Source organism: Haliaeetus albicilla, chromosome 6 (genome assembly GCF_947461875.1).
Source record: "Haliaeetus albicilla chromosome 6, bHalAlb1.1, whole genome shotgun sequence".
In the NCBI taxonomy this organism is placed as follows: domain Eukaryota; kingdom Metazoa; phylum Chordata; class Aves; order Accipitriformes; family Accipitridae; genus Haliaeetus; species Haliaeetus albicilla.
This window is the reverse complement of record NC_091488.1, coordinates 17,686,661-17,704,055: the sequence shown is the minus strand read 5'-3', so window position 1 is coordinate 17,704,055 and position 17,395 is coordinate 17,686,661. Positions and strand designations below refer to the sequence as shown.

Genomic DNA, 17,395 nt, shown 5'->3' with positions numbered 1-17,395 from the left:
TCCAGCCCTTTCTCAGCCTGATACCACTGGCGAGCTCCCTTGCAAGTATACCAGCTCAAGGTCCAGTCCTGTGAGACACCAAGAACCACCAACTCACCGGAGGGCTGGGTACGCTGCCCAAGCCAGCTCTCAAGTCACCCAATTCCCCCTTCTCCCGGCCAAACACCAGCAGTGAAACTGCATGCAGTTTTTGAGAAACTCTGCATGCAGAGTTTTGAGAATTATAAACTTTTCCAAAAGTCTCAAGGCACAAAAGCCTTGGAAGAGATTAATGATGCCCTTCATGTTATTATTGCTGCTTGGTGGGGAAATTGTGATTCTCACTCTTGGCTGGATTCTCAAAAGAGATGAGAGTCACCGGCTCCTTTCTACATTAAAAACATTCTCATTTTCTTTCTCTTCCTTCATGTTCCCCTCTCCGGTCCCCACCTCCCCCTCTTCCCCCAAGCTGTTGGTTGAGATCTGAAAAGCAGTTCATGAATTGCTCAGGAGCTAGCAGAAATTAATAAAATGAAGCTCATTTATATTGAAATGGACTCATTACCATGCCAGCTGCCAATAATTTGCAAGACGAGAATCTTGCTGACAAGCAAGGTCCTACAGGCATGAGACTTCCCACCTGCATCCACCACACAGTGAGCAGCCCTGCGATGCGCATTCCTCACCTCCAAAGAAAAAGGAATTGCGACCATCTTTTCCCAGATTCACCTGCTGCTGCCCCAGAAAACTTGTCCAAAAGAAGAAAAAAACAGATGCAGCTGAGCATTTTATCAATTTTTCCATCCTGAAGCAGCTTTTGAGGAATTTGTAACTGAGAAAAATCTGCTCTGGGCTGAAGCGAACTCTGGTCACTTCTGTGAGAAACCAACTACAACGCCGCCCGCTCTACACACTGCCTGTGCTCCGCCAGGAAAAATCATTCTCTTCTTGCACACGTTTGTTAAAAACGTGGGAAGATCCAAAGTGGATGTTTACAACTGGATACTACATTATCCAAATCCTCACTACACTCCAGTATGTTTGAAGGGCTGGCAATATCCTTTGACACAGATGAGTACTGTGCATGCACAGCTCCTCCAAAAGAGAAGCATTTATCACTACCCATGGATTCTTTCCTGAAAAGCTTTGTTCCTATTAACTTTTACAACTTGGAGAGTCTTTCCCAAATGACACCAAGTCATACTTTTCAAGAAGAACATCAGTTTTTCATATTTCTCTTTGTCTGCCATGAATATGCACTGGAACGGTCCTCACCCCCATGCTTCCCGGTTCACCCCAACAGCCCAGGCTCTTCTGCAGCAGAAATTCTGGAGGTCTGCAGCGCTGAAGCAGCCTCAGACAAGGACTTCCCTCCGTCAAGGTCTTGGCAAAAGGGGATGCCTGTGCTCCTCCATCAGGAGGAAAGGCAGAAGCAAACATGAGCACAGCCCTATGGCCTGCTTCCCAGCACAGAGCACTTCCCTGCACAGGATGCATTTGCTCCTGTGGACGCTTGCTCTGTCAGTGGAGCCTAATCGACAGGGAAGCTGACCATGTGCTCAGACCACCAGTAACTCACCAGTAACTGTTCTCAGGGCAGATGGATATTTGTACACACTCACACATGGAACAGTTCATCTCCTTAAAAAAGAAACATCAAATAAAGATTTTCAAACTTCTATGCTTAAGACAAAATATTCAGTCTTAGAGCTGACTCCTGCAAACACGTATGCACATATATATACATCTATGATGCACGTATGCATGCATGTATGCCAATGTCTATGTATGTCAATGCAATTCCTCTTGTTCTTTGAAGGTTTGGAAGTAGCACAGCTGTATTTATTTCATAGCCACAAAACAGTGCCTTGAAAAATCAGGCCAAGGAGTTCCCACAGGGCTCATCACACAGCAACTTAAGTCAATCCAAACTGAGGAAGCTCACAGCAAACCACCATGAATGGATTAAATGAATGCATAGTAGGGAAGCAGAATACATTAAAGGAGCACCTTGTTATTCATCACATCTGCTACCTGTGATTCTAGGTACAGCAAAGAGAGGTTTGACTTTCACATGCTGGGAGCAGTTTGCAATGCCAAGAGATTAGGAAAAAAAGCAGCACACCTGTTTTCTTTTTGCTTGCAGACACTTGACATGAACATTAATGGATGAAAAATACAGAAGCTGTAGTTTTCTAAAAGCCTCCTTTTCAAAGCAGAAGGCTTCCTTTCCAGCAAGAAAAAATTAGTATGCAAGTATATCCCCTTGTCCAATGAACATGAAAAGTTGGCTAGAAGGACAACAGCTCTCCTTCAATTCTATTTTTACTTTTTGATTTCGTGATGCATTGTTTTTGTCAGATTCCAAATGCAACTGCAGATGTGAGATCAGTTGGTCATTAAGCAAATCTTCATCCAGCTTTGAGAAGCCCTTGGTAATTCTACCATAAACCATCAGGATGTATATACATCGACAGCAAGCAGTAGTCATTTCATACAGAAACTATTTAATATTAATCAGTGGCTCTGGGCTGTATTCCCCACCCACAGTCCCAGTTCCACACCACTGTAACTCCAGTGTTCGATCCTGTCTCCTGAAATGGAGAATCAGGCCCTTTATTTATAACTGGAGGCCACATTTTGTTAGCCTTTATTACCTCTAGTTAATATGAATTGCTGCCGAAATCAATCTATCAAATCACCTACCCTGAGAAGAAGGTAAATGCTCTAGTATGCTCCAGGGTCCTGTTGTCCTGACAACTCTGGCTCTCACCATTCCATACCCCTGGGCTGTCCTCCACAACATGAAACACTGCAACTCACAGGAGATGGATAGGTGGGTGGGTGGATGGATGGATGGATGGATGGCAGGACAGAGGCTGCTCTATGCCCAGATCTTTGTCTGAGAGGACTTTCTGTGACAGGGCTGGGTGCACGCATGGGTTCAGAAATGTAATTCAGAAATGCTCCAAGCTTCCCCATTCTCAATGAAACGACATACGACACTGAGATCAGAGACCTGCTCTAGCAGATTACAGAAGCTGGTTGACTTTTAAACCAGTGAAAATAAATGACAAACATGCTCCTTTTTGTGTTTTCTTTCTACAACATATAAAATGTTATAGAAACCTTTTGTTTGTGAGAAAAATTAATTTTAAACCAACCACGGCTTATACTACCTGACAAAGAGAATGGCTGCTCCTGAAACTGGAGTCTGACAACAGTGACCATCCAGACAAGGGTGGGAGGATGATCCGCGCATCCGCAAGAGCTGGCCAGCAGAGCTGGAGTTGCAAAACCTCTTTGCAGCTTTCTCACGAACACAGAATCTTTGTGTCTGTCATGGTTAGAAGAACAATGCTGGGTGAACGCTCCAGATGAAGAGGAGGGGAAAGAAAAATAAACCCACGTTCTCTTTGTGGAGAAGTCATAAAGGAAAGATGTGGGAAGCCTTGTTCCTCTAGCTGTAGCACCACACCTATGAGAATTTCTAAGGGAGGGAAGAAAAGGCAAAAAGAGAGGGAGGGAGGAAGGTCTGTCATGAGACCTAAAACCTCCCTATAGCCAACAGTCAACCATCCCCAAATCACAGCTAAAGAAAACAAAACCGAAGCATGGCACTGACAAAGCACTGTGGGGCCTTGGTAATAAATTAATGGAAGAGAAGAGCAGGTATCCCAAGGGAAAGCCCCCTCTTCAGGGTTTCTATATTTATACGAGGGGATGTGAATAATTGACATGGTTCTGGGTTTGTTTGTTTTTTAATCATTTTTACAAGTATCTGAACATGTTTTAAGTCTTCCTCCTTCCATTCCCTTTTATTTTTAATGGTGGGAAAATCCCCCTTTCTTCCCTAGGGGAAATCTGCAAGGTATTACACGTTTAGAGAAGAGGGCAAAGCAGGGGAAGGATTCTAATTTCAGATCATCAGACATAAGCAAATCTATGGGAAGCTACGAGGGCAACTCCCTGGAGCCTGTGGGGCAGACGAACAGCAGCTTGCGTGTTGCATCCTGGGAAGCAGAGGGGTTTTATAACCCGCTCTGGGCAGCTGCAGCCAGCACTAAGCCACAAGGGAGCTGCAGGGAAGAAGGAGACCACTTGGCCTCCATGGAGGGCAAGAATGAGAAAGGTAGCTACGAGGATTGCGTGTGCATTTATGTGTTACTTAAAAAAATAAAAAGAATACCCAAAATGCGGCTGAAATAAAAATAAGGTGCAGTTTGTTTATTTACCTTTAGGTTATACTTTATTGTTATTACACTTTGCTTGAAAAAGACTTTCTCCTTGTGCCAAAAGAGCAGAGAACTGCTGATACACAATGAGGATGGGACATGCCAAATGCATTAAAAAAACTTTATTCAGAAGTAACAAGAAAATGTTCAGACCAGGAGACAGAGCCTGGAACAGATCCATCAGAACATTCACGGCACAATCGAGGATGGGCAGGAGGGAGAAGCGGAGCAGGACACAGGAGACCACGCACGCACAGAACAACCACCCAGCGCCATGGTCTCTGGCAATAAAAATTCAAACCCTTGGCTTGAGTGACCGGGGAGCCACTGAGGCAGGATGTGAAGTATTAAAACGTTGCAGAAAAAAATTAAAGCTGATAATTGGCGGGGGGGGGGGGGCGGAATTGGAGAGGAAGCATTCAGTGTATATCCTCATTTAAGCACAGAGGTAAGTAATCTGATTTTCAAGCAATGCCAAAGACCTCACACAGATCATTAAGATGGTGCCTGAGATATGAAGACAAGTATCTAATTTTAGATACCCCGACTTAAGTACCGGGGAGGGATTCCAGAGGTCTACAGAAAAATGGGTGGCAAATTAAACACGGGCAAATGCACGATCAGACTAGCTTTCACATTTTGGTCACACTCTCTCTGACGGAGAATGAGGTACCTCACTGAGGTACAAAAGAATTATAAGATATGCTATATAATTAGTAGAAAGGATGTAAAAGTAACAACTTCCATGTTGAGGCCTCAAGGGAGCCATAATAAGGAAAAGTATTGAAGCAGAGGATGTCCTTTTAAGTTTATAGCATGCCTTGCAAAAGTTTTGGTACCAGTACCTCTCTCTGTGAGCTCCTACTTTTAAATCAGTACCTCGCAAGATTCAGCCTTCACCAGGACTGGTGTGCCAGGCTAGGACAACAGCTGCAGCACTGCAGAGCAGGGCTCAGTTCCTCCCTGGCAGCCTGTCTCCTGTGCACCCTGGGGAGACTCCCCATAGCTCCTCTTCCTCTCTGTGAAGCATGAATATAGCGCTCTCATCAACTGCAGAAAGACCCCACATGGCCATATCCCCAATTTAAAAGGGCACTGGGTGACTCCAAAGAGGAACCCCACATTTAACCAGCAGAAAGCACACGTTAAACATCCCACGCTGCCTGAAAATAAGAAAGCTTCTTGCCTGATATGTCGGCGATGCCATGGCCAGGTTGTTCTGGTGGGACAGGGCTGGGTGGAGATGCTTGAGACAGCAGTTCTCCCAGGCCAAAAAATAGGACTACCAACAGGACTACCAGCCTCAGCCTGCACTGAGCGCTCCCGCCGGGGCTGCCGGAGAGGACGGGAGAAACAAAAAGGAGCCCCAGGTGAAGAGGCAGCCCTGCTTCACAAAACCCGACCCTGGGAATTACAACTACTGTTTATTCAGAGCCTGGGAGGAGAGGCAAGCAAGCATATGACCAAATGACTGCTGTTTTCACTTGGTGTGATGATATCAACTGCAACAGAGCAGGTTTCTCAGCCTGGCATTACCATAGTATTAGCCCTCACCATTTCTCCAGCACGCAGAAAAAAGGAAAACATTCATGCAAAACTCAGCTGGTCTGTACCAGCTTGGCACTGTCAAAGTTAAATTAAGCATTCAGATTTTATCTTGCACGTCCCGACAGAACCCGATCACTCAAATACCGTCACAGAGATGTATCCGCGCTGCAGCTAAGTTTATCTGGGTTTACCGGTTTTAGTCACAACTCGTACATCACATCTCCTGACACAGCTCCTGCTGATAGCTCTTCCCCATGGGAGCAACACACAACACCAAAGACCGCACGTTGGGTGTTGCTTCTTTAATTAAGAGGGGGCAAAACCCATGAGAGATGGTAATCCTGGGGGAAGACACCCTCGGGGCTCAGAGGGTGAGCCTCCACCCTGGGAAGAAGCGGGCAGGGACCACACAGCCCTGCCACGGAGTGGGGAAAAGGACCAATCAGCAAATGTTTTTTGAGAGGAAAAGCCAAAACTACCAAAAGTCAGGCTAAGGTAGCTTTGTGATGGAAAGCTGAAACCCGTCAGCTCTGAGCGTGGCCTCAAAATAAAATGAATGCTTTGCCGTCATTTTCAGTAAGGGCACGGGGGAGCAAGGCATGTGAATCACCACGTCTGAGGTATCTGAGGAGCAAAATTCAAAGAGTTTAAAAATGTGCCAGTCAGCAGGCATTTTGAATCTGCATCCCCAAACTATGAGAGAAGTGGGGCAAGAAACCACAGGGACATAGACAAAATTTTTTATATTAAAACCTGCGGATCAGGATCCTGCCTGGGACTGGAGAACAAGAGATCCCAGCAATGACATACCCATCCGTCTGGCCTCAACAGCACGCAAGGCCAGAGAGCACATCTGAGAGATGGAACACATGGGAAGAAATGAGGAATTCAATAAAATGCAATACAGATTGGGGCACGCTACTCTGATTGCTTTCTCCAACAAGATGACCCATTCTGCAGGGGAGGAAAGGGCAGAAGTTATCTTTCCAGGAATCTACTATTTAAGCTGAAGGTGACGAAAACTGGCATAGGAATTATGATATACATAAGAAACTTTGCAAAGAGGTCGTGCTGAAAGGAGAATTATCTGGCTCAAGGGACCAGGTTTTTTAATGTTTTCAGTGATGAAACACAAAGAAAAAAAATGTACCAGTGACTTGTGCTGATGACACAAAGCTAGAAAAAGTCACAATACAGAAGAGACCTTTTGTCTCATATTGATTCCAGAGGACCATAAGCTCCTGTCATAAAAATGACAAAAAAGCAAATGTAATCAAAAGATACACCAAGCAAGACTTGCCCAGCAGAAACAGGAGTGAATGCCGCCACAGAAGATATTGACCTCATCTGAATAACATGCACAATCCTCATCATCCTTGGCAAAGGTTAATACAGGCCAGACTACCTTGAAGAAAAGCAAGGCAGACACAATGAAGCAAAGAGCTTCACTCTGAGAGGTGAAAACAACAGGACTGCCTCATGTGGCAAAACGAGAGCCTGCAAAAGGACATGATTTATGTTCACGGGCAGAAAAGGGTAGGTTAAAAAAATCATAAATTCAAATAGCTGTATTCATAGTAATTTCATCCTGACAAAACAAGCAAGGCAAGGTTAAAATAGACTGTGCCTTCCTCCCACTCCCTCTCCCCTTTGCAAATGGCCTCAAGTCAGGGAGTGGTCCCTGGTACTCAGCTCGAGCAGCGAGACCTGCCTAAAAACAGCCAGCCCCCAGTGTGTGCATGGATCTCTAGGACAAGAGAGATGCACAGCAGGCAGGTCCCCACCATCCCAGTGTGACTGGTGCTGGCCCCAGGAGCTGCAGGAGCAAGCCAGGGTGATCTCTCTCTCAGATGCATTTCAATGGACAAGGATTGAAGACTATACAAGTTTTGCACAATAATTTCTCTTAGACAGATTAAACTTTGCCTCTAGGATAACAAAACTGTTGTCAAATGGGACACAAGCATGTAGCAAACAGGCAGCTTTCTGCACCGAGCAACCCCAGTGGATCCAGCTGGCTTGTTCAGGAGATGATTACTGCCCTGGATTTCATGAACTGACCAACCTTGGTGGGATCCATGGACCACAGTCGCATCAAGGGATAGCGGTCGTCCTTTCAAAAGATGTGAAACTCAAGCTGTTCCTGAGCAATATGAAAAAAGTAACATATTGATTCTGCTGGACTAATCCTCCATAATTTGGCAGGCACAATATTTGGTTCAAGTTCTCCTCTGACTTTGCAAACTATGGTCAATAAAGGTAAAATGTTGCTCCTGGCACACATAAAATACCTGTAATTAGTGCAAAGCCAGCACTGCCAGATGACCAGCTGTGGGTCTTGTACCTTTGAGCTCCTGACACCCTACAGAGCAGACTGCCAAAAAGAGCTTTAATTTTCTTCTTCTTTTGAAAATGACTCAAAAAGTATCACCAGAGTAGGAGCAAGGAGATGTGTTCCAAATCCTAGGTGGGAATTTTCCAGCACCAGGCTCTCACTTTCTCTTAGTGCCTCAATATTTAAATATTATATAAAAAGCATAAGCAACTAATTACGAGACAAACTGAGGACAACTGTTCCAGGAACATCCGATAATGTAGTAACTCAAGAAAGCCTCTTGCAAAGGTGCCTCCCACAGGAGAAGTGAAAAATGGAGACTTTAGGCTCATCAGACAGAGGACTTTCATCTGGACCTCCCTGGTTTTGGAGGAGTGACATACTCTTTGGTATAGGATGGTAAGCAGCATGCGGGTGCGTGCACAAGCACAGGAGTGAGGATTGGGAAGCCACTCTTTCTCTATTTTATTAGTCTATCTGGAAAATTAAGTTTTCAGTTTAAAAAACTGAGTCAAATCCGTAGTTGTAGTAATCACTCACAGCCTTGGATCCTGCCGCGCGTCTGCCTAATCCCGCTTGGGATCTCCAACGACGCAGTATCACTTGACTGTGGCCCTCCACAGCTTATAACCGGCTCCAGAGTTTCTTAGCTGTCCCAAACTCATAAACCACATTTCAGTGAATAAACCATTCACCAGAAAAGAAAAATTGATTGCCTACCCAGAAGTAAAACATTACTGGAAAGTCACCCAGTAGAGCTATTTATTAGAGAGAGTGCTACAGATGCCGCCTGACTGAAACACAACCAGAGCATTGGTGGAAAACTGCTTACTGTCAGCTCTGGTTCAATGCCTTTTTTTATAAAAGAAGGTCACGAATAAAATGTTCTGCCTTAATATTTATAGGAAGAATATTTTCCTTACCTGTAGCAGTTACTGTGGGATATAGTCACATAAATGAAACATTATATGGTGCTAAAGTATTATGTGGGGTTTTTTTAGGAATTCTAAAGTATGCATTAGAAATGCAAACTTCTCACAAAACAATAGCTGTACCTCTTCAAAAATGCTGGGTTGGTGAAATATCAGCCACCCCATCAAACAAAGACACAGTAAATCTACACAGCACTTGATATTTTCAGCAGTAGTAAGTGTCATTCCATCATTTCAATGCTTCATGTTGGTATGTGGCCCAAAATAGTCCTAAAAGAAAATAACCAGTTTCCTCTTTAAATTTAAAGAGTGGTAGATGATTTTAGTAGCTGAGAAAGCTCCTGATATTTTCTGTGGCATCATTCCCAGCCCAAATGAAAATAAAAATTGCACTAAATGTACACACAGTATATTTGTGGACACACTGACCATATTCACCTATGTCCACATTACAAGTGAATTATTCAGCCCACCTTAGCTCACAACAGTTCCTGAATTCATATGAATGGCATCTGTCTGACAAATGGAATGATCTCCAAGCTGCAGGAAAGACCACACTTTCCCAATAATTTGCCAGCACTGTTTTTGTCCATATGCACACAGCCTCCCACTGTCTTACCGGATAAAGTAATTTTTACTGAAACAGGTGTTAAAAATAATATCAGGGAAATGGAATTTCAGTCCTCTTGAAAGGCACATTTCCTCCCTTCTGCGCCAAAGCCACCAGGAGAGGTGACTCTCCTGTGCCTTCCACTCCACCAGCAGCCACAGCCTCACCATATCTCCACACTGATCCTACAGACCTAGGGCAGAAGGAGTAACTTATTTTTTGCAACAAGTGGATATACCTCAAAGACAAAGAAAAGACTACTGCCATTTTGAAGGGGAATTCTAAAGGCAAGCCCTTTAAAGAGGGGCCAAAAGAGAGAAGCAAAGGGCACCTTTACAACTGAGATAAACAAAGACTCCTTGATTTTGCAGTGCTGCACCAGCCTTTGCACTTCTTTTTGGAAGACTATTCTTTGTGCTGGTTCAGAGGTCTTTACTGTTGAGGTTTTCAGATTGCTAGTACAAAGTCTGCTCTACAGATGCTCTGGCAACCTCTGGATGTTTTGCCATCAGAGACAGTCTTCCCATCTTAAAAGATCACTTTATCACTCAGCATTGATGGGCTGCACATCCCTTCAAGTCGCCCAAGAGTGAAATCAAAACATTTCAAATGCAATTCCCTCCTCCACTTGTTTACTTGTTTTTTTCCACCACTTTTCAGAGTCGACACACCTACATGAAGAGATGAGGAGGGGAAAAAAAAGCCAGTATTTTGCACTTTATCATTTACAGTTTTCAACCAACTCCTACAAGATCTTTCTCAAAAAGTTACCCCCTGTACATTAAAGGAGGAAAGACAGCTCTGTGCAGTGCACGAATCTAAGCACAGTCTCAAAATTGAGGCCAGATCTACGTTACAAACATTTGCCAGCACAGCTATGTCAGTCACAAATGGGACGGAGCATGACCTCTGATTATGCCTGCAGAGGCCACTGCAAAACAGTTATAGGAGCAAAACTGTGACATGACTTACAGTAACACTTTTTTTTCCCCAAAGAAAAACAAGCTTAGAATAAGCTCTTCCAGCAAAAGCACTGTTTTGCAGGCATAAGTGCCAGCCGCATGAAGGCTTTGTACCACTGCAAGGAGGCTGTGCTGGTGCAGCACACCAGTGATGTGCCATTAACACGTATCTGGCCTTGCTGCACCCCAGTCCTGCACCTGCCCTCGGCGATGTGATGCCTTTCTTCATTCTTCCACCAGCCCTGCTGCTCTCAGCTTGCTAGGAGGGGAAAGTCATTCTTTTCTCCGTTGGTCCCTGTCGCGCAAAACCTGGGCTGCTCCGAGCAGCCTCAGGTCGCTGCAACACACAGCAACACAAATGCTCTCCTTTTGGCGATACTGCAGCCAATTGCTTCTCATCTGTGAGGCTGCCAGCTTCTGGCTGCGCCAAGGGTGGGCAGAAGCCTCAGGTCTGTCAGGGGAAGAAAAAGCGTCTCCCTCCACAGTGCTGACACCATCCTTTTCTTCAAAAGGAAGCTGTCAAGCTTATGCATATCGGTCTCACTCAGAACAAGCCGCCACACGAGTGATCCAGCAAGCCTCCCGCCTGCAGAAATAACAGCTCTCTTAAACACCTTGCCCAAAAGCCTTAGTGAAATCAGTGGAAAATTAATTCAATGGGCTTTGGATCAGGCCCCTGAAGAAGTGATGAGGTTTGGAGAGTCGCACACAAAACCAAAAACCTTAGCCCAGCTTCCGCCGTTTCTGAATTGCAATAGGAAATTCTTTGCCTCATGCATGTAACTTTCACACCAAAAAGGAAAAGGCAAAAGGGAGCAAAGAACAGAAGGGAAAAAAACTCGGAGAAACAAGATGCTATTTCTCTGGCTTTTCTAAAAACCATTTCCTCAGCAGCCATTTTTAGCGCCCTTTTCTTTGGCCCACTGTCCCCTCACCAGCTGGGCTGTGCATGAGCCTCTAAAGCCGGCTCCACTCACTCCTCTCTCAGGGTCTGTCTTACCAGGGTTTGGCTGCGAGGAAGGCTCCTTCTCCTCCTCCTCCTCTTCTCCCTGCTCTGGCCCAGGAGATCCAACAGCCCCAGTGAGGAGGAGGAGGAGGAGGAGGAAGCAAAGGCAGTGGCAGGCAGTGCTGCCACTCTCCCCAGCTGCTGGCTCCCAGCATCACCCCAGGTAGCAGTCCCAGGGCAGCACATCTCACTTTCCCATTTGGAAAAAAAAAAAGTGTCCTTCAAAGGAAACTCACAGTAAGCATTTTGAAAACACCCTTGTTAACATCTTTTTTTTTTTTTTTTTTTAAATACCTGAAATTCTCACAGCAGCTACTTTCAGGCAGGGTACCCAAAAAGCAACCAAACACTCTTGTTCCTCTGCAAAAAGTGCTCAGTGCTTTAACCTTTTGAGAGCCAAACAAAGACAGCACAGGCCGGAGAAAAATCATCCCTCCTTTCAGGATCTCACAGGCTGTAGCATCCAATATACCATCCTACTGGTGACATCTGTAAGGTTGCAATTAGCTACCAGTATTTCTGTAGCCTTATATAGTGTAGCAAACAGTAAATCCATTAACTGTGACATTTTTGTGGGATTTCTGTCGGTTCGTTTGTTCCAGAGGCTTATATTTATAGAAGATACAGAAACCTGACAGGCTACCTTTGTTTGCAGTGTTTCAGACAGATTCACCAACTTTCAGGGTTCATTTCAGGTTTAATTATTAGATTAATAATCATGTACACTGGCAGTAAATCCCTTTTAAAGGTAATAAAAACATTTGAAGAGTAACAATGTTAAAAACAAGAGTGACACTCCTCCACACATCACCCAAAATCCCACTGCATCAATTAATATGCGGGATATTGTTTAGCCTGACCACTTATCAGCACAGCAGGTTGCAAGGGAAAAGTAATTTAAACCAGCCGTGTCTGCAACGGTTTTGAAATGAAACAAACTACTACAGCGATGGCTGGAAACGTGGTTTGAGGCCAGTTTCTACAACATCCATTTGCTGTGAGCTCTGCTTTACCCTGAAAAGTCTGAGTGATTCACCGGACAGAGGAAGAGGGGGAAGAAGGTGGCTTTTGGCACAGACCTCATTCCTTGGGATGGGGTGATGGGGTGGGGAAAGGGACCCATGCACCATCAGCCTGGCAATTTAGGGGTCAACAGCAAGCACCGTGGTGAGAGGGCAGTGCAGGCCCCTGGAACGGGGACAGTGACAGGCACCGCTGCTGCTCATGGGTACCAGCGCTGTGTGTGTGCCACAGGCAGAGGAAAAGAGGCAAACTGCCCCTCAACCACCTCACCCCTCTCCGTCTCAAAATAGAGGCCATGCAGCAGCCCCCGCAGGAGAGGGCTGCGAACAAAAGAAGCCAGACACGAGGTTTGGCATGTCTTATCTACGCCCAGCTGTGGGAAAGGAGGGAGGCACTCAATTATCACTTCTCACACAGGTTTTAACATGCCTGAACATATTCTCTGCCTCTTAAAAAAAAAAAAAAAAACACAACCAAAAAACATGAAAAGGAACGTATAATCGCTTTTGCAGGGTACCTTTCTGCTCCAGCTTGCAGAGTCTGCCCCGCCATGTACTTTTCCCAGCACAATATGACATGCAAAACATTTTACACAATGGGCACCTCGAACTTTTCAAGGGAAACAACTTCCCCTAGCCCCACCGGCAAATTAGGCAGAGGCTTTTGCTGACAGCTCCCATACCGACAAGGAAAAACGCCCTGGTGAAATCTGAATATGGTTGTGAAGTTAAAAAAAAGTGTTTGTTTACACAGGAGATGCAGGAAGGTCCAGCCAAACATGCATCCAAGTGCATTCTAGGCTGCTGAGTTCAGGCTTTCAGTCAAACAACTCTTGCAGCACGTGGAGGAAGCACACACATAAAGTGCTGCATTTTTAGCATGTACTGAAATGCCAAGAAAACCTACCTGGATGGCTCTAACCAATACTGCAACATGGAGGTGCGTACGCTGGCAGGGAAGAATCTTCACAAGAACAGTTTAGCTGTGGGCAGGCAGAAAGCCATGCCAACTCTCTGCTGAGTATTACAAGTGCATCTCCCAGAGCCATTCATGAAAGCTGGTGCTTAATTTGAGGCATGAAGCATTGAGAAAAACCCAGATCATGAGGCAGCTAACACGATCCGGAATATCAGAATGGGAGAGGAAAGGAAAGGGATTGCAGTTAATCTTACTAACGAGCAAAAAGACTGGGAACACTCAAGGAAGGTTTTGCGTGGGGACTTATACGCGCTCACAGGAGCTCAGCAAGGTTAATAACCTGCTTTTCATACAATGCCACATGTAAATATGCAATTTTAGGGCACAGGGCCAACTTTGTAAGTTTATGCTCAATAGTTTCATTTTGATCTTCCTCCCTAAAGCCTGGCTTCCAACTGCATTTTGAAAAGGAAACAAGTCCTATACTTGTCTTAACAAGTGGACAACACCTGCTCCAGCGCTTTGGTTTTACTGTATTGTTTGGGTTTTGTTTTTTAAAGCCCAACCTAACAGGCTTAGGGAAAAAAAAAGGCCCATAACTAGTTTCAGGAATAAGAGAGAAAAAGACTTTATTCATTCACTCCTTTGTTTTCAGGAAGCTTATCCTGACATTTCTCTGTCAATACATCATGAAAAATGCAGAAAATACAAACACAGGCAGAATGGTGCTTCAAAAGGAAAAGGTACGGCCCTGCTTTGGCTCCCAGTTTCTTCTGACCCAGCCTATATTCTGGGATATTTCTGTATCATCAAGAGACCTTTTTACTGGAACTTTTAACAAGCAGGGAAAACACAGCAGCATCCCGCTTGCCAAGTGTAATTTGTTTATGCAAGATTTCCAGAATCCATCTTCTTTTCCCCCACTGAAATCTGATGTCCACTCACAAGGAAGATACTTAAATGTTATAATATGAGACCTGAGCAAAGCTCAGCACTGCTGTAATGGAAGTTGGCTCCCACCAGACTCAAGGGATGTTTTTATATGAACAGTCACATGACTGAAGTTAAGTACTGTCCCGCAGTGCTACACCAAGGTCATTATTTCAGATATCACCCTGACGAGTAACTTTATTAAAAGAAACAAGATTAAAAAATTATGCAGAATTCCAGACAGAATTAGCCCATAATTCAAGTGAGCAGCTTGAAGCACGGATCAATGCGAAGCAAGGATTGCTAGCACGCCTATTTGGCAATGAAGCCATCCCTGGGCTAGCATCTTTTCCAGTGAACTTTCAGATGAAGATTAATAGAGACATGAGGACAGCTCGCAGTTTAACCTGTCAGCCAGTGACTTCGGACTAAACTGAATTATGAATTGTTGATCCCATAAGAACGCTACTTAGATGTTTTCTTGCAGTGTACATCGCTTAAGATGCTATCCATCAAAATGAAACAGAAAAGAATTTTTTGTTTGCTATCGGTGATTTTGCCCAATTAATTCATTAATGGAGTTTGAGGTAAATATTCAGAAGAATGCCACATGGTGTGAACAGATAAATAAGATGTCCCACTGGACATATTTTCTAACTTAGCCTGTATTTACGGGAAGCATTAAATAACAAAACTGAACAACAGTGAACACCGTTCTTAGTACTAAAATAAAATTAAAAAACAAAAATGTTGTTAATTTTGTTGATTACTTTGCTGTGCCAAGTGTAACAGGTGGATAAATTCTTACAGAAAGGATATAATTCACAAGGAACATTCTTGCACTACCTGGAGGTATGCAAGCGACAATCTGAAACACTAAAGCCAGCCTAGCCCATGGCACAGGAGTGGTATCTCAAGCCCGTGTGTTCAAATGCCGTGGCAGCCTGTCTGGTGGGTTTTGAGCTGTGGTCTCTGCAGTGGCCCACGGGAATCCAGGGGACCGGGAGAGCATGGCCATAGCTGCTACAGTACGCAGCACGCTGCCCACTGACTTCTAAGGGATTCACACCTCTGCTGGAATGGTTTTTTGGGATGTACTGACCAAAAGATGTTGAAAGCCACTGCCCAAAAGTACAGGCTATGCACACTAGAATGGGTGTGAATTTGCATATAGAGAAGGATAAATCAGGATAAATCACATTCAATTTCATGACAGCTAACTATAAATTTTAATTTAGCTGATGTGATGCCAAACATGACATCCTCGTCTAGTTTGACTACAAAGTTGTGATTGATGTCACACAAACTAACTTGATGCTTCAGCATGAGGCTTAAATACATTAATATATTGTTAGTTAGACCAGCCTTAAGTAAAACCTCAAAATTCTACCAATGTTTCCCAAAGCCATTTAGATAAAGAAACATTGATGCAACAGCCATCCATCTTTTCCAAGCAGATTACAGTGCCTTTCATGAAATAAGCCAGGAAGCAATTCTACATGCCAAGTCAGTAAACAGAAGTAGATTTAGAATTAGAAGAGTATTAATGCCATTTTTAATTGGGGAAAAAAGGCAGAAATAATTAAAAACTAATAATCATTATGGAAACCCAGCTGAAACATTTGTTGATTTTAAATTTAAATGGTCTTGCATTGGACTAACAAAGAGTTGTATTCAGAATATTTTCAACGCTCTCTTACTTAAAAAAGCACTTAAATTTACTGCATTTTTAATTAAAAGAATAACCTACAGGACTTGGAAGAAAAACCTGGTACAGCTTTATGGATTACTCTGTTGCAAAGAAAAAAAAAGTGATAGTGTTAGCTCCATCAAGAACATCTAAAACAACTTCATCACATCATTCAAATGAAGTTCAAAATACTACAAATATAAAATTTTACTAGTATGGAATTTAGATAATGCAGTATTTTCTCCTTTCTCCTCCCTCTTACATTTGGTGATTTCATTGCATTGTCTTAATCTTTTCACCTATTAGCAAGGGATCATAAACAGCAACAGGAGGGCTGGTTAGGGTGCGGCAGCTAAAACCATCCCCATGGGTGTACCCAAATGTACTGCTCTGATTTTAACTCGGACATACAGGCTGAGCCATATGGCTTAATGCTGTATTTCACCATCGCTGCTGCAGGGGAGGTAACTTCCAATAGAGGACTGGTATGGACGGCTGCGGGCACTCAGTGACTCAGAGCCCAGTTTAATTTAGTATTACAGAAGACAACACCCTTAGCTATCTTTTGTCCTGTGCTTTCAGGACTGAGCACTCCACGCATGGCTGTTGCACCAGCCGGATCCTGTGGCCCTGTGGCTACTCCGGTGCACACCCCAAACTCTTCTCAGCTAGTGGGAGCTTTAGAGGCATGAAGAAACCAAACTCTGGTCCCCATTCAACCTTTTTTGCAACAAAACCAAGAAAAGTCAGTTCTACTGTGATTTGGTAGAGAGACAGATGCAGTGATAAAAATGTACAGATGATCTGCTGCTGCAGCTGAACCCTCTTTGCACAGGAAAATTAACTCCACTGGTGTTCTTGGTACCACCAAAAACGACCATGCTGAAGGAGGCAAGGGAAACCTCACCAAAAGCAAGGAAACACTCATGTGGGGAGCCTACGGACCTCCAGGCATTTCCAGAGGGACGCAGCACTGGCTCAGCCCTCTGAGCATCCTCATGACTTCAGGAGTTGGCTGCCCAACTCCAATGGCACAGTCCAATGTGCATACGCATCCCTGAAGACAACCCAAAGAAAATGGCTATCTGCACTGGTCTGTGAGAAGCTGGAAGTATAAATGGTCATTTAGTCAAAAAACCCCACTCAATTTCTATACGAAATCTTGAAAACCCGGCCCAGGCACGTGATCTGTATGCCGCACGCGCTTAGGGATCAAGCTCTTCACAT

At 44.2% G+C, this 17,395-nt stretch overlaps 1 protein-coding gene across 13 annotated transcripts in view; it reads right to left on the bottom strand.

The window, feature by feature from the left end:
• TIAM1 (TIAM Rac1 associated GEF 1) overlaps window positions 1–17,395 on the bottom strand; it is a 193,764-nt gene that overhangs the window by 90,581 nt on the left and 85,788 nt on the right. The gene's annotated exons all lie outside the window — the stretch shown is intronic.